Raw genomic sequence first — 25,695 nt, forward strand, 5'->3', positions numbered from 1 at the left:
ACTAAACAGAGATAATAGGAGAATACTAGGTTGGTTTCAGACAGGGAAGAACAACAACCGACTAAATTTTTATGCTAAAATTGTTACAAAAGGACAGTTACGAACAAAATCTAGGTTTACATATGCTCTTTATTGATTTTAAACAGACCTATGACTCCATCTCACAAAACGGACTATATAAAGCAATAATATACCTACTAGCAATGAGAGCGAATAGGAATAAAAGCAATGATATGAAAGGAATACTAGAGAAACTGGTATAATTATTTAAAATGACGCTAAGTAATACAGTCAATAAAGTCGTTATATAAAGAAGTCTTTCAAATCAGTTAACAGTCAATAAAAGATTAACACAGGGAGATCCCCTGTCAAAAATTTATTCAACCTAGTATGTACTGGAAAAGGTATTAGAGGAATCAAGATCCAGACAAGCGTAGAACCTCACAATACGGAGTCTTAAGTAGCAACTATTTGGTATTTGAAGGAGTGGCATATATTGCAGTGAAGGAGAGGCCTAGGAAGGAAAAGACTATCCACAAGGAAAAAGTTTTCCTGTAGTAGGCTCTATACCATGTGATACAAAAAACAATAAATCCTGTATAAAAGGTATATTTAAAAAAACCCTCAAAAGGGCCACATCAGATTCACATAACTAGTTTTCGACCGGTTTATCAGTCATCATCAGTGCTTACGTGCAATGTACATGCTAACCACCAAGATAGTATTATACAAAAATATCTGGGTCAAAGCCCAGTAAAAGTAGTCCGTCAAGGAAACATAGGTATAAAATGCTACCTTAAGCCTGGATGTTGAAAATATTATCTAATTTGCCCTAGGTAACATCTGAGATCTAGGTATGACTTGTTCACATGTTGGAAGTGAGACGGCAAGTGAAAATGAAATGGTTGGGAACCTCGGAACGATGACAAGACAAAACCTGGTTTTGTCTGACAAGGCCCTTTTGAGGGTTTTTTAAATATACCTTTTATACAGGATTTATTGTTTTTTGAAAAGACTATCGTGGCTCAGAAATATCCGACAATGGACAGGGCTAAATTTTGAACAGCTAATAAGAACAGCATTTATAAGACTGTTATCAGACCTACAAACAGTAACATACGCATGCGAAACATGGGTGCTCAAAAAGTCAGAAACAGACCTTTTAGAAAGATGGGAGAGAAAAATGCAAAGAGCAATATAGGGAGGTGTGAAAATAGATGGTCAGTGGAGAAGAAGAACCAATAAAGAATTGGAAGAACTATATCAAGAGCCAACGATTACGACGACGATCAAAGCACAGAGAATACGATACTTGGGGCACATCGAGAGAATGGGAAGTAAACGAATGCCAAAAATGGTACTCTCACGAAGACCAATACAAAAGAGGAGGAAAGGCAGGCCAAGGAAAAGATGGAAGGACAGTGTGTATGAATATTTGAAGAAAAGTAACTTTGAGAGATGGAAAGAACTTGCATTGGACAGGAGGAGATGGAGAGAGGTGGTGAAGGAGTGTATAAAAAGACTGAAGTGTAATTAAATAAAATGTATAAGTTTTATAAGTTATGTAAGTTATATTAAGTTATTTATTATATTATTTATGTAATCAGAAATGTAAACATTTTAGCCCTAGGCCTACAAGGCCTGTTGCGCTTAATAAATAAATATAATAAGAACAGCTGAAGACAGAGAAGAGTTTGCAATTGTAGTAGCCAACCTCCATTGAGGAGACGGTACTTTAAGAAGAAGAATTTGGTATTTATTTGTAATTTAGAGTCGGTATTGTAAACCTCTGGACCAGCAACCCACAGTGTGGGGGAGCCCTATGTTGACTGATGTAAAATCAACCAAAAGTTTAAACGTCACATATTATTTGAAATGTAACTTTATAACAACTTTAGAGCATTTAAAGGGTTTTCATCCATATATTTTGATGGCTCAAACATGTATTACCTGTAAGCAACACTGATGATTGAATATTTATTCCGAAAACATTCTGTGATGTAGCCGGAGAGGGTATTTTTTAAATATAAATGCACCTTTTATAAAGGATTTTAATTATAATTTATTTTTTAATAAAAACATCAATTTTATCTATCTAACATATTTTATATAAAATTTAACATTTTCTTTGCTGAAACTTAATAAATACTATTAGCACGATTTAGGAAGCGTATTTAAAAGGTCAAACGAAAGTCATCATCGAAGGTCTATGGACAATGTCGTACAGTAAAAGCGTAAGTGACTTCTTTATATGGTATAAGATAATTATGAAGTTTAATAAAGTTTTATTTCTGGGTGTAAATTGCAGTTTTATGGTTTACGGCTCCACAACTTTTATTCGGAGTAATAAATGCCAGTGGAGGTTTTTGGATCTGTAATAATGAAGTCTAAATAATAACCATATATTTTCAAAAAGAATAAATAATTTTTAAATCTCAGGAAATCCTTCCATTTTTATGTATACACTGTTACAACGAAGATTTGATCCCCCTCCCAGTACCTAACTCAGAAACCAAGAGATTTTTCAGCATTTAAAAAACATGTCCATGTCAATTTGTATCGAAAGGGGGACGAATTTTCATTCGTCCCCCTTTCCCTGCCCCGCATCAACCACCAGTTTTTTTAATAGCAAGTGTAGTCGAGTGGCACATCATTTGAAAGGTATTTTTTTTCTCTACAGAGCCCTCCATTTTTTTTAATTTGCGGAATAACTTTAAAGATAATTTTGGATTTAACTAATATATAATAAATGTTTTAAGTCCAAAATTATCTTCAAACTTATTATGTAAATTAAAAAAAAAATAGAGTGTGTAGAAAAAAAATTACCTTTCAAATGATGTGCCACTTGACCACACTTGCTATTGCTAAAAAGTGGAGGTTGTTGCGGGGCAGTAGGGGGTTACATTTGAGGGCATGAATTTTGCCAGAAAATTAGTCCCCCTTTCGATACAACATATTGACATATTTTTTTAAATTTTGAAGAAGCTTTTGGTTTCTGAGTTTCTGGGGGGTCAAATTTTCGTTGGAACAGACTGTATATCTCCTTGTAAAAGAGATAAGCCCAAAGCCCAAAATACCTGCTTCAATGGAAATGCTTGATATCATTCTGAGGGTACAGTAGTTCTTCGAATTTCACCTCAAAACATGGCTAATATCTAAAACATCGATCTATCTATAGCCTATTTCGCACATTCTTGAACGTAGACCTCTCTTTTTTCTTTCCAGGATTCTCTGTCCTGAGCTATACTGATCCATTTAGAACCAGCGTGTTTGAGATCTTCCTCTTCGGTTTTCCCAGTGTCTTCAGTCTAGCATTTGGTTATTCCATCTGCCGTCTTTTTGCCTTTTGCCAGGAAGGAAGAAGGACAACGGATGCCTTGTTTGTTTTAAGATAGTTGATAGAGAGCTACTATAAGAAGAAAAGAGAGCTACACTTAGTATAGATCTTGAGAGGACGGATGACACAGTTTCTAGAAAAGAGAATATATCGGGTCGGCTTCCCTAATTGCATTTCTCCACACAATTCTATCCTGGGTCATATCAATATTAATCCCCTTTACCAACATATCCTGCCTAATCGTCTCCCCCCACGTCTTCTTTGGTCTTCCTCTCCTACTCCTTCCAGGAATCTGCACTTCAGCTACTCTTCGTATTGGATGATTAACGTCTCGACGTTGAACATGACCAAACCATCTCAACCTATGCTCTCTCATTTTGGCATCAATTGGTGCCACACCTAGACTTCCCCTAATATACTCATTTTTAATTTTATCCTTTCTTGTCACTTCACTCATCCATCTAAGCATTCTCATCTCCGCCACATGCATTCGTTGTTCCTCTTTCTTTTTCACTGCCCAACATTCAGTTCCGTACATCATAGCCGGTCTTATGGCTGTTTTATAGAATTTTCCTTTCAGCTTCACTGGAACTATTCTGTCACACAACACACCACTCGCTTCCTTCCACTTCATCCATCCAGCCCTAATTCTACTGCATGAATCTCCATCTATTTCTCCATTACTCTGTAATACCGATCCCAGGTACTTAAAACTATTGCTTTTTACAATCAGTTCACCATCCAAAGATACCATTTTATTTGTAGTAACTCCATCTTTAAATGAACATTCCAAATACTCTGTCTTTGTCCTACTAAGTTTTAAACCTTTTTCCTCCAGAGCTCGTGTCCACTGTTCCAGTTTTTGTTCTAAGTCTCTTTCACTACTTCCTACTAACACGACATCATCAGCATACATTAAGCACCATGGAATGTTACCCTATAGTTTCGCTGTTATCTGGTCCAAAACTAATGAGAATAAATACAGAGTAAGCACCGAGCCTTGGTGCAATCCTACTTTCACACGAAATTTATCAGTCTCTCCCACACCTGTCCTAACACTAGTCGTTACTCCCTCGTACATATCCCTCACAATCTTTACATAAAATATGCACGATTGATCCCTTTCTTATTGAGTGCCCACCACAGAATCTCTCGAGGAACTTTATCATATGCTTTCTCAAGATCAATGAATACCATATGAGCTTTTGTTTCTTTACTCCTGTATTTTTCCATCAACTGCCTTATAATGAAAAATTGCGTCTGTTGTTGATCTGCCCTGCATAAAGCCAAATTGATTCTCGGATATGTCGGTCTCTTCACGTATCCGTCTATCAATTACTCTCTCTCATATTTTCATGGTGTGGCGAAGCAGTTTTATAGCCCTGTAGTTTGTTCACTGCTGTATATCTTCCTTGTTTTTGTAGACAGGTACTAGTATACTGCTTCTCCATTCGTCTGGCATTTGTCCAACTTCTCTCTCAATGCTTCTGTCTCTCTCAATGCTTTCCATACTTCCCCAGGAATATCATCTGGTCCTACCGCTTTTCCTTTCTTTATTTTTTTGAAGCGCTTGAGCCACTTCCTCGTTTGTGATTTTGGTGACCATTGCTGCTACTGTCTCCGTTGCCTCGACAGGCTGTCTGTCAAATTCTTCATTTAATAAGCTGTCAAAGTACTTTCTCCATCTCTTTCTGACATCCTTTTCGTGAACTAGTATTTTATTATTTTCATCTCGGATATATCTAATCTGATTAAAATCTTTTGCTTTCTTTGCTCTCTGTTTGGCTATTTTATATATCTTCGTTTCGCCTTCCCTGGTATCAAGTTGATCGTATAGGTTTGAATACGCTTCTGCTTTTGCTACTGCTACTTTCGCTTCCTTTTTCGTGACCATATAGTTTTGAAGATCTGTGTTGGATTTGGTTTCTTGCCACTTTTTATATAATTTTCCCTTCTCTTTTATTTTTCCTTGAACTTCGTTTCACCACCACCAAGTCTCTTTATCCTCAAACTTTTTTCCTGACGTTTTCCCCAGTATTTCAATAGCAGTCTCTCTAATACTACTGGCCATTTTTCTCCAAATTGTAGTAGGGCTTCCTTTCATGTTCCAACATATTTTCTCTACTATTATTTCCCTGAATAGACCTTCTTTCTCATCTTTTAGCATCCACCACTTGATTTTTTGTGGTCCTCTCCGATATTTTGGTTTAGGTTCACTTTTTACTTCGATGTTCAGAACAAGCAGCTTATGTTGTTGGCTTACTGTCTCACTAACTAAAAGAGAATATATCAGGAGAATAAATGAGAGAGAAACGGGTTCCTCAGAAATACCACTACGTAAAGTTTATGAAGGGAAGGGTATGTATGAGAGAGGATACACAAAAGTAAGGATTTGTGTCGGATTGACTGATTTACGGTTGGTTTGCATCAAGGCTCTTCATTGAGTCCCTATCTGTTGACTCTTGTTATGGATGTACTGACAGATAAGTTAAGGAAAGTGGCTCCTTGGTCAATGTTCCTTGCTGGTTATATTGTGTTATTAGACGCCAGCAATGAATTGTTTGAAGAGAAGTTGGATATCTTCCCCTTGGTCTTTTACCTTTCCTTCTAATGCCAATAGTTTCATGGTCCCCGTTATTGTAGCTATGAGCAGTAATTTCTCCAGGTCTCTGCAATTCTCTTTATGTCGGTTTTTGCTTCTTCATTATGGTCTTGAAGGGATGTTGGCAACCATAAAACCAAGCTCAGGACACGTCGCCAGGCTGAAAGATTCAAGATGGACACGAAAGCTGATGGAATGAGAACATGGGGACCAAGAGAAGATAAACGCAGTAGAGGTAGAGGTAGGCCGCCAACACGACGGACAGATGATATCAGGCGGATTAGTGAAAACTGGCAACAATCAGCACAAAACCGTGAAGTTTGGAAACAATTGGGGAGACATATGGCCAGCAGTGGACGTAAATTGGTTGGATGATGATGATTATAGTCTTGAATGGCTTGAAGTTGGGGCTTGAACTCTCGAGCCACATATTCAACTTTCGTAGATAGTTCATCACTTTCATGGCGGTTTGCATGATGCTCTAATTCAACTCATGTTGTTTATATGGCTGTTTTTATCTCTGATGCACATACATCCTATTTTCCTGCTTAGCTCCGCTATTTTTTGAGCGTTGTTTCCTGTTTTTGTAGTGTGCTGTAGCATAACTCTTCTCTATTCCACTTCATAAAAACTAGTAGATAATAGTTAAATTATAACTTAAGATAAAAATCTGTAAATTTCATGACTATTCTATATACTAACTTTATACTAAAACAACAATCAGTAAATGCCAGGAGTGGGAGGGGTTACGTAGTTACGTCTTAAAATCAATTTAAAATGCTTGGCGAGCAATTCCAGTAGGTATATATTATTTGTATTTTTTCTTTCTTTTTGGTGCTCCTATAAAATTTCATCTTGTCACTAAGACTTTATGGATAATTTTCCACCAATAACAAATCAAATACCAGATAAATCACTATGATTGATTATTAAACAATCCACAGTAAAGTCTTCAGTATGTGCTTCAAACTTTCAAGTAAAACTACTAACATTACATTTACATAAATTTCTTTGATCTTATGCCACGGCATACTTGTACACACCCAATATCTCTTTTAAATATCTTTTGAAGTCAATCAACAAAACTCAACTTTTAAGATTGTTGGAAAACATTCTGTTAATTGGAAATGATACTCATAACAATCGACATCATAGAAACGGCCGGTCCTGGTACCTACATAATGTATAGTTTAATAACTTTGTAAGCAATCGTTGACTCATTCTCATTGACAAAACCACAAGTGAATGGACAAAAGGTCTCATTAACTTGTAATTACTAAGTGTGAAATCGTTTAAATATTATGTAATATCTTTATGTATTTAACTATTTAGATGGGAAATAAGCTACAATTAAATTGAAAAAAATAATATTAACGTTTCGACGCCCAAATCGGGTGTCGTTGTCAAAATACAAAATACTACTCTTAAAAGCTCATTTCCCATCTAAATAGTTAATTATAAAAATGCCACAAGGAAATAGCTTCAGAACAACATCTTTATGTAGTTGAGATTTTGGGATCGTGGAGCTTTGGATCTTTACTAATGTTGTGTCTACAACAGATAACCTTCAGCAAATAAAATGTGAGCACTAACATTAAAAAATATTTTTTTCAATTTTAGTTATTTTTTTGTTTTTGCTTTTTCAATTTGTTTATATTGTGGAGGATATTAAAGAAACGAATAATTCCTCTAGTAGCAAAATTAGGTTAAAACTTTACCTATTCTTTTCGTCCAATCTCAACATTTTGCCAGATGCCTAGTGATTATAAATGAATAATGAGGTTCTTCCAGGCATTGCTCTCATTGTACTGTATATCCATAAAAAGTGAAAGATGGCTAAGTGGCTGGATCAGCGCATCCTCTTCTGGTCTTCTGTTTTATTCCTTCGACATTTCCTCTACAAGTCTTTTCCATTACACTCGATTACTCGCTTTGTTTGATTTTCCTCCATCTCAGGCATTAGATCTTTTATGACCTCTTGTTATAGTTCCTCTCGAGATATTATCTGGTCTTCCTCTTCTTCTTCTGTTTGGTTGGTATTCCAGTGCCTGGTTATATTATTTTGGTCTTTCCTTGGTGTATGTCCAATCCATTTCCTTTCTTTACTCGTGACTGTTTTTTCTCTTGTTTTGTTCTTCTCCATAGTTCTGTGTTTGTTATTTTATGAGAACAGTAGTAGTTCTTGGCTGTTCTTTTTTGGGAGTTTCGTTTTTTCTGTATTTACATATCTTAAAGCCCATTACTTTGGAGTATTTGCAAACTTGTCGATCTTCTTCTGCAAATGATTGCTATGTTCGGTTAGGAGACAAGTATTCTCCAACTGGTTGTACAACTTTCAATAGAAAGGAGAAACAGAGATGTTTAACAGTTAAACATAGAGCACAAAAATTTATCAAGCAAAAGATTTTAATCAGATTATAATCAGATTTTAATCAAAATAGCAAATCTTCGAGAAAAATGTGCGAAAAGTTAACAAAATTGCGTCTTGAATATTAATAGTCTATTACTCTACTTAAATCTAGAAACGCCCTTGGACTACCATATTTTGATCAACTTTCCTTAAACTTCCTACTTTTGAACTTTTGGTAGTATTACTCGTCATAAATTATTTTTGTTGTATTATCAATTAATCGGCGTATTATTTATTATTCAGAAACGATTTAATTCCCAATAAATCCGACTAAACAATCTATAAATAGTTGTTAGCCAGTAAACCATAACAAACATTAACACATTCGTAGATAACATAACGGTTTTCCTCCAAAGATGTTCGTTTCTAGAAGATTATGATTATGATAGACGTAAGTTGTAGAAAATGTCTAATCTGTGATTCATCAACGCTCTGAGTCACGTTAATCATTAATTATTCAATAGGAGGATGAATGATGCTCGATAATAATATATACCTTTATCCGAAGCAGATGCGGACTAACATTTTTAATAATGTTTCAATAATTTTAATAGTTTTAAAAAACATGTTTTTTTAGGAAAATTCTTTTCTTTTATTTGATAGTCTCCTTTTAGATCAATACAAGGATTCCACCGATTTTTCAACTTCAGAGGACAAAAAACGTTTTCGTTCGTGGTCATCAAATTAGATGGCTCCTCTGTACGTTAACCACGGAAGTGGGAAATATTCTAGATTCTAGAGACATTAGTGGGACCTTCCGAGTTTGAATTTGTATCAACCCGAGTCGTCTGAAGAAGCGGGGATGCTGAAATAAGAGTTATCTATTGATACCGATTCAAAAAGCAAGGTTTGACTAATTTATGCTCCACGCCATATATGTTTGGCTAACTAATATGCAGCTGACGCCGCATTCCCACATCTATAAGCCATTTTTGCCTGTATAGATCGCCATCTTCCCCCGAATTCTTGTGCTCCGATGCATTCCTGATACTTACACTTCAGGACAATCTTGTTTTTCCTCTTTTACGTCTTCCTGGTGGATTCCATATAAATACTCTACTGGGCCTGAAGATAAACATAAAAAACATTGAGGCATTCGAGATGTAGTCCTACAGGAAAATGTGGAAAATACCATGGACAAAGAGAGTAAAAAATCAAGATGTTTTGCTGAAGATGGAGAAGAAATGCGAAGTCATAAAAACCATACAAACGAGAAAAACTGGAATATCTAGGTCACATAATGAGAGGGAAAGAGAAATGTGGAACGTAGGAGGATTTCCTGGTTGCTAAATTTAAGGGAGTGGTACGGGTGCAGTTCAATGCAATTGTTCAGAGCTGCAGCCATCAAAGATAAGATTGCTGTGATGGTAGCCAACCTCCGATAGAAGACGGTACTGCAAGAAGAAGAAGAAGAAGAAGAAGAATAAGGGCCATCTACTACTTTTTCTCATCCGTAGAATATTTCCAAACCACGTAAGATTATTTCTCCAGTACCACCTCCATATTTTACCATTTCCGTCATTATTCCACCTGGTTCTGGAGTCCTACCATTTTTCACAGCAACTAAGCTGTCCATACTTCTTCTGTAGGTATTTATCCTGTATAGAAAGGAAGAAGTTTAAGAACAACTAATGACAGGAATACCTTTTCGAACGGTTTTTTGCGAATACCTTAAAAACTACGCATCTAACTAAAAAAACTATATTTAACATATTTGGAAGTTATAAAAAAAACAAAGAGACACTTGCCTCCGTAACTCTTCTAGTTATAATAAAAAAGAAATATGGTAGGTGAAAATAGTTTGTTTTTTGGTTCATTCTCAAATTGGTGTATTCAACTTGAAATAACAGATAGACGGTCGATTTTAGGTGTATAATGGCTACTAATTAACATCTTTTGTAGTGCTTGAAAAGACCTTTAAAATGAGCTATATTAAAGGTCCATTACATTAAAACTAATCGAGATGTGCTGCAAACAAAATTGATAACTAATGTGTTTTAGGAAAAAATGAGAAGTAATTTTAACCCCCATCTACCAAAATGTAAATGCAATCGTTTTCCTTCTACAATACCTTTTACTATAGTGTTATTTCTATGTTCAGAAATTTGGACGGATTTAAAATGAACGGTTTTTGAAAAAAAAAGATCAAATTATAGAGAGCATTTTTAAATTTTCTTAAAAATCTTTCCTTTTCTCCATGTAACTTGAAAATGATGAAAGTATGAGAGATACAGCAATGAAAAACAAAAAGGAAATTTTTATCTGAAAAAACCCTACATTTTTGTTTGGTATCTATTTTTCGTATCTCTTATCATTTTCGAGTTACATGGAGAAAAAGAAGATTTTTAAGAAAATTTAAAAATGCGCTATATAATTTGATCTTATGTTTTTCAAAAACCATTCATTTTAAACCAGTCCAACTTTTTAAACATATAAATAACACTATAATAAAAAGTACTGTAGAACGAAAATGATGTATTTAAATTCTGATGGATGAGGGGTTAAATATACTTCTCATTTCTTCTTAAAATACATTAGTCATCAACTTTTTTGCAGAATATCTCGCTTAGTTTGAATGTAATCGACATTTAGTTTGCTCATTTTAAAGGTCTTTTTAAGCACTATAAAAGGGGTAAGTTTCATTAAACACCTAAAATCGACCGTTTCTCTGTTATTTCAAATTGAATACACCGATTTGAGCATGCAGCAATAAAACAGACTCTTCTTACCTACCATATCCCTCTTTCTATTTTAACTAGAAGATTTGTGAAGAAACGAATCTCTTTGTTTTTTTATAACCTACAGAAATATTTTATATAGTTTTTTTGTTTGATGGATAGTTTTTAAGGTATTCACAAAAATCCGTCCGAAAAGGTGTCATTTTTCAATGAAAATGGCCAATTTTCAACCACGAATAACTCAAAAAGTATTGAGTTTTCAAAAAATAATTATAGAACAGTTTTTGCTTAAAATTAGGTTGTTTAGCCTTTTCCGTGACTATTTTAACCAAATCATTTGTCACTCCCGAGAAGGGGTGGGAACCACCCCCAAGACAAAAGCGCACATCGACATAGGGTAGCCTTTGTTTCGTGAGCTATTCCCTACTTACTGGGAAAATATCAAGTAAATCGATGTAGTAGGATGGAATTCGGAGCCAAATACCCTCATTGACTGCCCTAATAAGAAAGCCCTGAAATTAGACTTTCCATCACCAAAATAGCCAAACACACAAAAAAAAAACGAATAACACCAACTTTAAGAACAACAACAACTTAACAGAATATATTAAGAACAACAAGAGCCAAAAGAAAAAGCACTGTTGTACAAACTTATTAAATAAATTATAATTACTGGCTAAACAAATTAGAAGCATTCGAATTGCGGTGCTATCAACGAATCCTAAAGATATCGTGGGTTTCTCCTAAAGATGTTCTCCAAATGATGAATTCAGAACGTCTGCTCATAATCATCATAAAGAGGAGAAAAACAATACTTCGAAAGAGATGGATTGGTCGAAAGAAACTTTCATGGCTGCGTAATATTAGACAATAGTGTGGCTCCACAGAAGAAGAATTATTCCGCGCAGCAGCAGATAGAGAAAAGTTTCAGGAAATTGTAACGTAGGCACATATCTCGTTGTAAGGATATTAGAGTAGAATTTACTTAGCCACATTCTTGCGTGTCTTCCACAATGTTTTAGGAATTCTGCTTGAATTTCGCCAGATCCTGGTACATTTCAGATGTTGTCGCTTAATGCCTTATACTTACCTCGTCTATTTTGAAGTGGTTGGAGTATTTAGGGTGGGCTCTAATTGTTCGGTGAATATTTCTAAGTTCTTTTTTAATTTCTGTGTGGTGTCCTTTAACTTTTGGGATTTTGGAGAGCTTTACAACACATGCACCTGTTTAGTTGGCTGTTATTTCCTGCTGTTCACGAGTCGGAGAGTTGGAGTTGCTTAATTTCTTTTGGAAATTCCGTGCTTTCCTACTTATTTTTTTGAAGTTATTCCCATCGTCGTTTCTTCTTTTTTCTTGAGGCGGTCAAAGTCTAAGTTATTACAAGTTTCTTGGAATTCTTCGTAGAATTGCTCTAGGTTGCGATTCTATCCCACTACGTATTCCTTCCTATACTTACGTGGTACATGTTTTCTTGCAGTTGCTATAATGGCGTTAGTAAATCTATGGTAATTAGAACTCTTAAGTGGAATCCATCTAACAATGCTGCCAGTTCATTAGCAAAATTGCCAAGTTAGCCTTTTTGAAGTTCCATTCCATCTTTGTTTAGATGGAACACATCATAAGAGATATGGTTGGGACACAAACAGAGAAGAAAAAACGACTTGCTGATTAAGAAGGTCACCAGATGGAAGCCAAAGACCAAGGAGAAGACCCAGAGATATATGGAAAGACCAGGCATCTGGGATATCAAAATCTTGAAAGTGAGAAGCTGGGAGGGAACTATGCACAAATCAAAATGAGTGAAAGACAATTGTAACGAAAGCCAAGTAATATAACAAAATTTGTAATAAGTGAACAGAGAGCTTTAAGTAAGAGTGGCAAACATATCAGGAATAAAAGTCCTTGATGATGATGATGAATAAAAATTAGACACCTCCAATCGGCAGGACATCCAGCTAGAGCAAATGGAAGCTACCTTAAAAGAAAGTATTTTATTGGCGAAGCCCGAGGGAACTACACGAAGAGGTGGGCCAATGTTAAGGGAGGAATGGCGTAGATAAGGATGCCAGAAAGAACAATGTCGAAGTCCTACTTGTTCCGAGTATTAAGAAAAATATTAAAAAAACTACCCTAAGGAAATATTTCTCTTTAAATACAAAATAGAGAACTTTTCATCAGACACTCGTATAGCATCACAGGTGGTTGTTCTATTTTTATTAGCAATAATACAAGCCGCTAAGAGCTATTTAAATCGAATTTATATCGCTTTGAAACATTTTATCGCCTTTCGATTATTAATCAAAAAAATTACATATGACGTATCCAGAGATTGCGTGTTTTCCATAACAAAAATTGGCACCGCGACGGCCGTCCTCTCCATTTTTAGCCACGCTAAAGTTTCAAATAGCTTCGGGTAGCTTCGCCAGGCGCCCGAGCTTCCCCGTGAATCATTTGTCAGTTTTGTAATTTTAGGTTTAGTTTTAAGAATAAAACTTTTTACAGTGGCATAATTATTTGTTGAGTAAGTATTTATGAAATAATTCAAAAAAGTCCTTATTTGAGTGATTTGTTTTTTAAAAATTTGGAGCGATTTATTTGTGAATTTGTTTTGGGGTGTTATAATATTCATATATGTATAATTAGTATGTTATGACGCAGATTTTGGCCGTCAGACTGGGCGCCATATTTTAATTTTTCGATTTTTGCAATTTGTTTCTCACTAAATTTATTATTGCTGTACTTAGGACGTTCTAAATTTAAATACACTCCATGTCATGTGTTTTTGTTTACTTCACAGGTGTTTGACATTGTTTAAAACTATATTTGTTTATAACAGTTTAACAACATTTATTTTTAACATACTTTTAACAGTAATATCTATCTATTATTACTGCATCAAGTCCAAAAGTTCTATAGTAGAGGCATTTGCCTTCTGCCAAGGCCTAATTGTATTTAATAACTTTTTCTACTACCAGCTGTCATATGATACCTAACATTTGGTTCTACATAATATCCAGAATCACTTTTTTTAGTTTTTTTCACCCGAGATGACTGTAGTGGTTAAATTAGATGTATCGTTACGCTTACCTCTTTTAGTATTCTCCATAAGGGATGCCTTTCGACTTTGTGGAACATATATTAAACCGGTTATAGCGTTCTACGCCTTTCAATTCCTAATCGCCACTCCTTTCTCTTGTGCCACTCTTCATTTCTAAATTTCTTACCGACCTCGTCTTAGAGATGCCCTTCAGCCATACGGTTGCAGGTCTTCTTCGTTTTCATTTTTTTGTGGGGGTCCAATCTAACTTTTTTGGGGTTTCCCCTTTTCTCCACCGTGCGCGTACCATACTAGTAGCTGCTGTCTTTCGATGCCATCTATGATTGTTCTTTCTATTATCATTTGTTGTCTAATGTCGTAGTTTCTTATGTCTCCTAGTCTAGATCTTCTTGCTGACCTCTTCCAACAATCTATCTCTGTGATTAGTAATTTAGTTGCACTTCTTAGTTAATTGCCAGACTTCAGCTCCATAGTAATATTGGTTTTAATATTGTATTGTAAATTCTTTTTTATTTTCTCTTCTTACATTTGTTTACCACATTGCCGAACTCAGAGCTCCTATTACCTCCCTTTACTATCCTTTCTCTCATATTTTTTTCGTCACATCCTATACTCGTTCGTTTTATTCCAAAATATACATATTCATTGCAGCTTGCAATTATTGTTTTCTGTTCCAGGTTCAGGTTCTCCATTCCTTCCCTTACTATGCATAGATATTGTGTTTTTTCGAGTATACAGTCGAGTATATCAGATACTGTTTTTCTATTTCATAATATTTTTGGTGGATATGGTGGTGTTGATCATATTTATGTAGATTCTAGCGGTATGATCTCCACGTCTCTGTTAGAATATCTTTATTTCTTCTCAGGGCTCCCATGTTGTCTCCAATAGCCCAAATGTTGGTTTTGATGTCAGTTGTTATGTATCTTATTTCTCTAAACAAGTTTCTGGATTGGTTTCCATTTCCTTTCTTTAATCGTGACTGTTATTTTCTCTTGTTTTGTTCTTGTCCGTGGTTTTGCGTTTGTTATTTTATCAGGCCATTATATTTTTAATATTGGGTCTCTGTTCGATTACTTTTTAGTCTTTCTGTGAATTCTATTCTTGTTTTTCTTGTTTAAGAGCTTCATCGCTCTACCTTCTTCTTTTGTTTACCTTCCGGTTTTTGTCTCTGACTAATTTCGTCTTTATTTTGGTCCTGACTAGCATGTGGTCTGATCTAACATCTGCTCCTTGTAGGCTCCTAAGATCTTATAGCCAGCTTTTCCATTTTGACTGGATCAGTACATAGTCGAATAGATTTTCGTTTTTTTCTCTTGGAGACTTCCACGTTTTCTTGTGTATCTTTTTGTGCTTAAACAAACTTACACATACTATAATTTCGGCTTGTTCACAAAACTGCTACAGTCGACCTCCATTATCATTTCTTTCTCCTAATCCTTCCGTTTATCCTAATTCTATATCGTAAATCAGTAAATCCTAATTCAACGAAAATATGATTTTTTTTAATGATTATGATTGTTTAGAAAAAAAAACAAAGTAAAATCAGCTATATTGTATTGTAAACAAAGTAAAATCAGACATTTGTCATCAACTATTCCTAATAAACCTTATAAAACCTTCAAATCCTTAAACGATTAAGATTTTTTTCATCTGTTTTTACTGGCCTAATCGTACATCAAAAAGTCCAGTAAAATTGTCACGTCATCTTATATTTTCGTACGATTGTAACATTGTTAAGAATCTAAGCGATTCGACGCATATGCAAGATTACAGAAATAAAAAATCTGGGCATCAAATCAACGTTTTTCAAAAATAACTTTAGAATAAAGCAGAAAATGTTTTAATGCAGTATGATAGCTTGTTTTGTTTTGATTTTAACAGTATATGGGAGTTGAGGAGCAATATAAAAAAGTTCTGGAGTTTACTTTTTACTAGATACAGCGTGGAGAAGAAGTATAGACTACTATTATTATTTTAGTTTTCTACATCATTTATGAAATATGGTCAAACCGGTCAATTGATCTTTTCATTTTCACACATTTAGATAGAATTAATGAATTGACTTTAATAAGTAACAAGACATTTACTCAACACACCATTATACATTACTTCCCTGATTATGTGATAACTATGTACCTAATTACGTGACTAGGGGCCGGTTGTTCGAACGCTAATCAACAATGATCACTATCAAATATTTAATTACTGTCACAACTGTCAATGTCAACTTTGGTTGGGTTGCTGAAAACATAATTGATTATAATTATGAGATTAGTTAATCAATTAACATAACAATTATTAACATAATTGATTAACTAATTTCATAATTGTAATCAATAATTATGTTTTCAGCAAAAAAATCAAAGTTGACATTGACAGTTGTGACAGTAATTAAATATTTGATAATGATCAGTTTTGATTAGCGTTCGAACAACCGGCCCTATAAAAGTGTAAAACCAACACCAGAAAACAATCAAAAAAGATAGAAATACAGTCTTCCAATAGGTAGGTAGGTGCTTCCGAACTTTGATAACGGGTAAATTTTGGGGGACAGATGTTGCTGAATTCTTGAAGGTATCGGTTTATTGAAGTGTTGGATTAGTGAGATTCTACTGTAATTTTGTTTTTAGGTATGTGATTGTTTTTCCATTTCTGTCTTTAAGTACACCGATCTTGATTTTCTTACGGATTCCTCCATCTCTTTTAGTTTTTTGTACATATTGAAGATTTTTCTGTTACAATTTTTACATTTCTTAACATTGTTCCTTCATCCATATCTCTTTGGCGTCTTTAATTTTTTGATCCTGTACCTACTTAGTACGTCTCTGAGTTCAATGAGTTCAATATCTCTTGTAACGTCCATTTTGTTTCTTGTCAATTCTTGTTCACCGACGCCTATCAGGGGCATAACATCTCACCAGCTGAAAGAAGAAGAGGAAGTTAATTTTTGTTAGATATTTATTACTAACTTCTTTTTTCGCTGTATTTATACAATTTAAGATTTCATCTATTTGATATTTTAGATTCCTTCATTTCTTTCTCTATGTCTTGTCTTGTTGATATTTCTTAATTTATTTAAGTCTCACGATGTTATACTTCTTCTTAAAGTGCCCTCTGCTCAATGGAGGTTGGCTACTACAATTGCAAACTCTTCTCTGTCTCAGCTGTTATTAGCTGTTCAACATTTAGCCCCGTCTCTTGTCGTATGTTTCTTAGCCATGATAGTCTTTTCCTTCCTAGTCTTCTCTTTTCCTTGACCTTTTCTTTCACTTTTAATTGAGCATATTGGTACTTATTGTGGCTCAGTTTGTGGCATAGGCACAGTATAAAGAGGGACAGTCAAACCACTTCTCTGTCGGCACTTTGATCTCAAGAAGTAATACCGGCAGTACGCAATTGATAATTCACCAGTGGTGGATACGGGTTTTCCCCGTTAAAACCCGTACGTCTCTATGCGACTAGCAATGCGAGAGTGGGGTAAAAGCGACTAAGGACATTGCGCGGTCGCCATGCGCGACTACAGATTTTACTTCCAATTTTTCGGAGAGAGGTTTTACTGTCCCTCATTATACTGTGGCATAGGTATGATGTTTTTCTAACTTCACTGTGTTGAAAAGTTCTCGTTGCTTGCCTATTATGTGCAGCACTTCTTCGTTTGAGGTATTTGATGTCCATGAAATCTTGAGGATTCTTCGGTACCTCCACATTTCAAAATCCTCCAGTTAGTCGCGGTTGCTGTTTTTAGGGCCTATGTTTCAACTGCATCGAGAAGAGTCTACCAGATGCAGTAGTTTGATAAATGTAGTCGAATTTTGAGTTCTAGATTTAGATTAACATTAAGCTGCTCTCGATTCGGTGTCCCAGGTAATTTAAGTTGTTGACCTGTTCTAACATGTGCTCGTTTATTATGCAAAGTTGAGGTACATTTTGGTTTTTTCAGATTGACATCACTTTGGTTCTTTAACATTTATTTTCATACCAAATTGCTCACAGACCAAGTTGGTCATGTCGATGAGTCGTTATAGACCCAAGTCGGAATCCGCAATCAACACCGTATCATCGGCGTATCTGATGCTAATATTGATATTTACGCCATTCAGCTTGACTCCATTCTTGTAATCTTCCAGTGCCCCTTCAAATAGAAACTCGGAATAAAGATTAAATAGCAGGAGTAGCAATTATGCTACACTAGATCTTCTGTTGTTTTTACGCTAGTCTTAATCACAGATACCCCAGGACTATGATCAGCTGCTTCAGAGGTGTAACCAGGATGATCCTAAGGGGGGGGATTACGTCTACTTGAAGGTCTCTGGGGGATATGGAATAATAATGGTGTTAAGCGTATAGAGCTCAAAGTACATCCAAAAGGGGGGTTGTAACCCCCAAAACTACCCCCTGGTTACACCTATGAGCTGCTTGTCATGCTTCTATCTGATTTTTCACAATGTTTTCTTGTGTGTATTGCTGAGAGGTCCATGTAAGAGATAATTTATCTCATGGAAAATTAGAGATATGTATCTGTTCGATACATATCCAGGATATACATGTTCGATACATATAGCAAGCACAATGGGGCTACCCACTGACCCAACTATCATGGACGACTGTTCGAGATGGAAGCGAGTTGTGCAATCAGCCAAAATCCACTCCGGGTTATGGTGCTACTAGAAGAAGAAGATGAAGAAGAAAATTAGAGAAGTATTTTAACTTAACGTAGATGAAAAAATAATAAAAAGGGATAACATAGTTGGATTTAATAGGTCTAGAAGACTGGCGTGACTTGTAGAGCACACGTGGAAACCCTCTCCCTTGGAGAGAGACAGAGAGAAATTTTGTAAGGAAAAATGGAAGAATGAAGAAGGGAGATAGAAATGATTACAGGACGTAGAGAAGAATTTGAGAGCGATGCAGGTCAAGCAGTGTAATGATGTGGCCAAGACAACAGAAGATTAGAGAGCAAATGATGGTACAGGCCAAAATCCCATACAGGCTAAGTCTCGATGATATACATAGATATTATGTAGGATTCGTTAAAGACACTTGTAATGAAAGTCCGTATGATACTTAACAGTTTTAATTAATAAAATAGACAATCGTAGATACTGATAAGTTGACGAAATGTAAAAATGTTTTGTGAAGTAATACGACCACAATTTACTTGTTCTTACAAAGGAAATGTATTTAGAAATAATCGCATCTATTCAATATTATAACCGACTATAAAGCATCTCTTTAATTCGCGTCTTTTTCGATTATCCCAAACAACATGTCCGTCGACGTTCTCATGTTAATTTCGACTAACCATCGAACCCTTACGCTAAGTATAAAGATATATTGTCTTTTTTATGCTATTCACTTTAAAACAACTAGTTTCAATTTGTTTTTTAAATACTTTATTGTTTTATTTAATTGTTATGCATTTGTTACTAAATTGCTTTAAAATTAAAATAAATATTGTTTGACTTCGTGTGTTCGTTTTTTTAAATCCGCACGAAATAATAAGAAATATCAGATGATTTCATATAAGTTTGTGTACCTATGTATGTATGTTTTGTCCATATTGATAGTTAAATGCTACACGCTCTATGGTTTTTCTTTCAATTCCGTTAATGTGAATTGTCATTTCAAATGAAATCCTTGCCTATATAAGATCTAATGGAATAAATGCATTGGTATGGTATTTCACGCGTTTATGCATTCGTAGAAGTCAATATGCTTTTCTGGTAAAAAATATAGTAGAAAGTTCTACTTATATCCAAATATATGTACATAATTCACCATTAATCGCATACCGAAAGTTTTTATACAAAAAGAACGCGGAAAAAAGGTTTGATTTCCGATCGACAGCGACTGATTGGATCATAAAGATTCTGTAATCCGGTGAAAATGTTCAGTTACATTGAACCTCAATCGATTATGGCACGAGTTTGATGTTTGACTTTGTGTTTGCCTTAAAAGGCGTTAACTTAACCAGTTGCCAAGGCCTGCTGCGTTCTACTGTGAGATGAGTTGACAGTCTAGTCCGTTTTTTCTATAAGATACATAGAGATTGTTTGAAATAATTCGAGATGCGATTTACCTTTGATAGATTTTGAGTTTGTTAAAAGAGTGATATTGGTTTGTTATTGTGTTTGAAAGTGTAAGTAAGAATACTTTATATTGATCAAGACATATTATTACTCCAGCTTTATATATACAGGGTGTTTCAGGACCAGCTTACACTATCTATATATCAGAAAGTACCTACACGATTGGTTAATTGGTTAATCGAATTGGTAATCGAAAAATTGGTTAATGGTGATTACAGGATATGATTAATTTGAAGAAACTATTTTGACATGCTACTTCCGGTTATACCGTAAGTTAACAGCGACCTTGTTATTTTAAATGGAACACCCTGTATATTATTACATTTATAGTTTCTACGTAAGATTCTAGAAAAATTGTATGAGATACCATAGGCACCGCATACAATTTTTAACAATTTTGACAGATAAAGACAAACTTTTCAAAGTTAATATCTCATCCTTTTATAAATATAATTTTTGTTATTTAATAAACACCAATGAGCAACTTTTTTCTAGCCTAAATTACTACTAAAAAGTCAAGACAGAAAAAACTCACTAGTACCCCTAGATTCTGTTAATTTATTGCACAAATATTAACCTGTACCATCACTTGTGCTATAATCTGTTTTCGAATTAACTAACTCGAAGGGTTTCTTCCTCTTGAGTCTTCTAGCTAGATCAATGTTGTCGAGGAGCTGGATGGCCTTAACATTAACGTGTTCAAGAAGTCGTTCTTCGTGACTCAAATGGCACTCAAATTTTTCAATGGTCGTGTTAACAGTATGTATCTATTTCTAAAATATGTCTTATAGGTCCCTGTGGAGGTCCCTGTTCCTATAGTACCAAGCAGCGTTGACAATGCTCCTTAGTACTCTGTTTTGGTATTGCTGGATGATTGCTCTACTAATTGCTCTACTAATACAACCCCAGAGCTGGATGCCATATGTCCACACAGGTTTTAGAATCTGGTTATACAGAGTGGATTATCTTTCCAATAGCCAATACTTTTTTATACTTCATGTTAAGCTGTTCTCTTTTCTTTTTAACATGGGCCCTCCAGTGTAGCATAGCGTCTAATGTAATAGTCAAATATTTTGCTATCGAAACTTCAGGCTTTTGAGCTATGGTTGTACAGAAGGATCCTGTGGTCAGGCAAAGTCACCAATTAAGAAGTACTACGAAGGATGAACATAACGGCAGATTTAGTCAACATCGTGAAGGGCCATAAATTGCAGTACTTGGGACATAAAATTAGAAATCAAAGCAGATACGAGCTACTCCAATACATTTTACAAGGTAAAATTGAAGGAAAAAGGGCCCCCAAACGAAGAAGAATATCCTGGCTTACTAACCTGTGAGTATGGTATAGAAAAATCTCAACACAACTATTCCGTATAACACCCAACAAAGTCATCATGGCCAGAATGATCGCCAACGTTCGGAACGGAGAGGCACCCTGAGAAGAAGAAAATATTTTGCGATATCGGCATATGGTATTTGAGTATTATTTACATTGACATATGACAGGACTGTATTGTTAATTCTTGTTTGTAAAATTAATGTGCACTAATTTTATTTCATTTAATTTAATTCGTCAGCATTTAGTCCAGTTGTTAAGTCTGTTAACAGAGGATTGTAGTTTTCTTGCCATGGTCTTCACCGACGGCCAAGATGGCAATATAATCAGCAAAGATAGCTATTGTGTTATGATCTAATTCAGGGATATCACTAATGCATAGTAGGTACAGGAATGAATTCAATATCGACACTTACCATCTTTTCGTAGATTTTAAATCTGCCTATGATAGTGTCCTAAGAAATAAATTGTATGAAGCCATGGATGAATTCCACATCCCTGACAAACTGATAAGATTGGTTAAGGCTACAATGCGTAAAGTCGTTTGCAAAGTCGAAATACAGGGCGAACAATCACAGGCGTTTGAAACGAATATTGGGCTGCGACAGGGAGATGCGCTGGCGTGTCTCCTCTTCAACATAGCTCTGGAAAAGGCGGTCAGAGATGCCCGAATAGACAACAGAGGAAATATTTTTAATAAATCATCCCAAATTTTGGCATATGCCGATGACGTGGACCTAGTTGCCCGCACAACACGCAAACTAGAAGAAATGTATACCACCTTCTCAAATGCCTCAAAAAATATGGGCCTGACAGTAAACGAGGAGAAAACTAAGATGGTGGCATCAACACCCAACAATAGAGCCATAAACATCGGTCACCAATTCACGGTTGATAACTCTACCTTTGAAGTGGTGGACAAATTCACATACTTAGGCTCCCTGATCACCAAGGAAAACGTCATGACAGAAGAAATCAAGCGAAGGATAATCCTAGCGAACAAATGCTATTTTGGACTGAGTAGACATATGAGAAGCAGAAACTTAAGCCAAAAAACAAAAATAACCATATACAAAACCCTTATACAACCAGTGTTGACATATGGATCGGAGACATGGACCATCTCCAAGGCAGATGAAAACCTTCTGCTTATATTTGAACGAAGGATCCTGAGAGGCATATTCGGTGGCATCTGTGAAAATGGTATTTGGAGGAGGAGGTACAACTACGAGGTATACCACAGATATAAACATATATTTGGTGGAAAAGACGTAGTATCTCTTATAAGAATAGGACGACTAAGATATGCAGGACATCTAGCAAGATCACAGCATAACAACCCTCCTAGAAGAATCCTTATGTCACAACCTGTGGGAAGTAGAAATAGGGGTAGGCCAAAACTTAGATGGAAAGATGGTGTAGATGAGGATGGAAGAAAAATAGGCGCAGCAAACTGGCAACGGTTGGCAATGGATAGGACTGACTGGCGTAATAGACTTGGGAAGGTCGAGGCTCTTTCATAGGGCTGTAGCACCATTGATGATGATGATAGTAGGTACAGGACTGGTCTTATCACACTACCTTGTGGCGTTAACTTAACCAATTACCAAGGCCTGCTTCGTTCTACTGTGAGATGAGTTGACAGTTTACTCCATTTTTTCTATAAGATACATAGATATTGTTTGGAATGTTTCGGGATGCGATTTACCTTTGATATATTTTGAGTTTGTTAAAAGAGTTTGGTTTGTTATTGTGTGACTGGAGCTATTGAAAGTGTAGGTAGGTAAGAATCATTTACATTAGTCACGAGATATTATCACTCTAGATACAGAGTGTTTCAAGACGAGGTTACACTATCTATATATCGGAAACTATTTATAGTAGGGAGCATTGGATGGAGACCTATTGAGTTGTGAAGATTATGTCCTAAAACCAAAAAAAGTTTTCCATTTTAGTGGGGATTTTTCATTTTTTTTATTTAATTTTCCATTTCCAAAAATCGTCTTTTCCGAATATTGCGCCATCTATTCATAATTCGAAAAAATGTTTTGAATCAATTTTTATGTAAGGAATCCAAATCTGCAATACAAAATGGGGGTTCCTATTTTAAAGTAACCCCCCACCCCACCTCCGTGGAGGGTGTTTGATGTCATTCGATAGATTTTTGAAAAATATTAAACACGTATTTTTCCGTTTTTCGATCTGATCATTTCATTTCGTAAAATATAGCGGGGTTTCTATTCAAAATTTTAAAGCTACTCCCCCACCCCCATGGGTTTCGTGTTTGGTATGATTCGATAAATTTTTGAAAAATATTGAACAAGTATTTTTCAGATTTTCGATCTGATGTTCATTTCTCGAAATATTCACTTTTTTTGTGAAACCTTTTGATTCGCCCATTTTCTTACATCCCTCTTAAATCGTCAGATTTTTGAAATATACATTGTTCTTCATGTAACTAACTTACCTTGTCTTAACTGACGTTTTCGAGTTTTTCTAAGGATAGATTTTTTACGGATTACCCCCAACGCATGATCCTGTATTAAGAGTCCATATTTGGTAGGGGTACATTTACAGGGTACAAGGTTTCTCCCCATGTGACTTTCTGACGCGCTCGCAAAATCCCCGCTTGGGCTCCCCTAACATTACACGATTTTTATGAAAATTGGTTTATGGTTATTTTGACAGATATGCTACTTCGGGTTATACCGGAAGTAAACAGCAACTTTTTTATTTTAAATTGAACACCCTATATTTTATTGTATTTTTAGATTCTACGTATATAGATAAAATTTGTGTAAGGTACCACAGGTCAAAACTTCATATTTTTTTAGTAGTACAGTTTTTTTTTGTACAAAAATTTTGACAGATATAGACAAACTTTTGAAAGTTTAAAAGCTATTATACAGGGTGTCCCGAAAAGATTGGTCATAAATTATACCACACATTCTGTAGTCAAAAATAGTTCGATTGAACCTAACTTACCTTAGTACAAATGTGCTCATAAAAACAGTTACAGCCCTTTGAAGTTACAAAGTGAAAATCGATTTTTTTCAATATATCGAAAACTATTACAGATTTTTTATTGAAAATTGACATGTATCATTCTTATGGCAGTAATATCTTAAAACAAAATTATAGTGAAGTTTGTCCACCCATAAAAATTTTATGGGGGTTTTGTTCCCTTAAACCCCCCCCCCATACTTTTGTATACGTTCCAATTGGTTCATTATTGTGGTATCATTAGTTAAACACAACGTTTTTAAAACTTTTTTGCCTCTTAGTATTTTTTCAATAAGCCAGTTTTTATCGAGATGCGGCTTATTTTTTAATATATTTACATAAAAATTTTATGGGGGTTTTGTTCCTTTAAACCCCCCAAATGTTTGTGTACGTTCCAATTACACTATTATTGTGATACCATTAGTTAAACACGCTGTTTTTAAAACTTTTTTGCCTCTTAGTCTTTTTTTGACAAATCACCTTTTATCGAGATATGGCTTCTTTTTCAAAATATACCTAAAAATGTAAATTATAAATACATTTTCAGATTATTAACAGGTCTCTATAATCGTACTTTAGCATATACAAATATGTGGTGGATTCGACAAATATTCAAAATAGCTCGATAAACAGTGGCTTATCAAAAAAGTACTAGGAGTCAAAAAAGTTTTAAAAACATTTTGTTTAACCAATGGTGTCACAATAATAATTTAATTGGAACGTACACAAAAGTTTGGGGGGGGTTTAAAGGAACAAAACTCCCTTAAAATTTTTATGGGGTGCACAAATTTCACTTTAATTTTTTTATAAAATGTTACTACCATAAGAATGCCACATGTCCATTTTCAATGAAAAATCTCGAAGAATTTTCGATATATGAAAAAAAATCGATTTACATTTTGTAACTTCAAAGGGCTGTAACTTTTTTTGTGTGCACTATTGTACATAGGTAAGTGAGGTTCAATCAACATATTTTTGACCCCAGAATCTGTGGTATAATTTATGACCATTCTTTTCGGGACACCCTGTATATTTCTCCAAATATTTATGCTTGTGTTGTTAAATATCCAATATGTGCTACATTTGCTGCTTTGTTTATTTTTTCTTTTAGGTGTTGATACATTTCTGTTGTGGCCCATTCTTCGTTCATCTGTATTATATTCACCTTCTTTTTCTAT

At 35.0% G+C, this 25,695-nt stretch overlaps 1 protein-coding gene across 3 annotated transcripts in view; it reads left to right on the top strand.

The window, feature by feature from the left end:
- The window catches only part of LOC114327367 (uncharacterized), a 149,018-nt gene that overhangs the window by 87,404 nt on the left and 35,919 nt on the right, over positions 1-25,695 (top strand). The window contains exon 1 of one of the 3 annotated variants that reach the window (XM_028275961.2): positions 13,396-13,549. The exons of the other annotated variants lie outside the window; for them this stretch is intronic. The gene's annotated coding sequence lies outside the window, so the exon portion shown is untranslated. Of the gene's footprint in view, positions 1-13,395; positions 13,550-25,695 lie in introns of those variants that run through there. 3 annotated transcript variants of the gene reach the window in all.

Source organism: Diabrotica virgifera, chromosome 7 (genome assembly GCF_917563875.1).
Source record: "Diabrotica virgifera virgifera chromosome 7, PGI_DIABVI_V3a".
In the NCBI taxonomy this organism is placed as follows: domain Eukaryota; kingdom Metazoa; phylum Arthropoda; class Insecta; order Coleoptera; family Chrysomelidae; genus Diabrotica; species Diabrotica virgifera.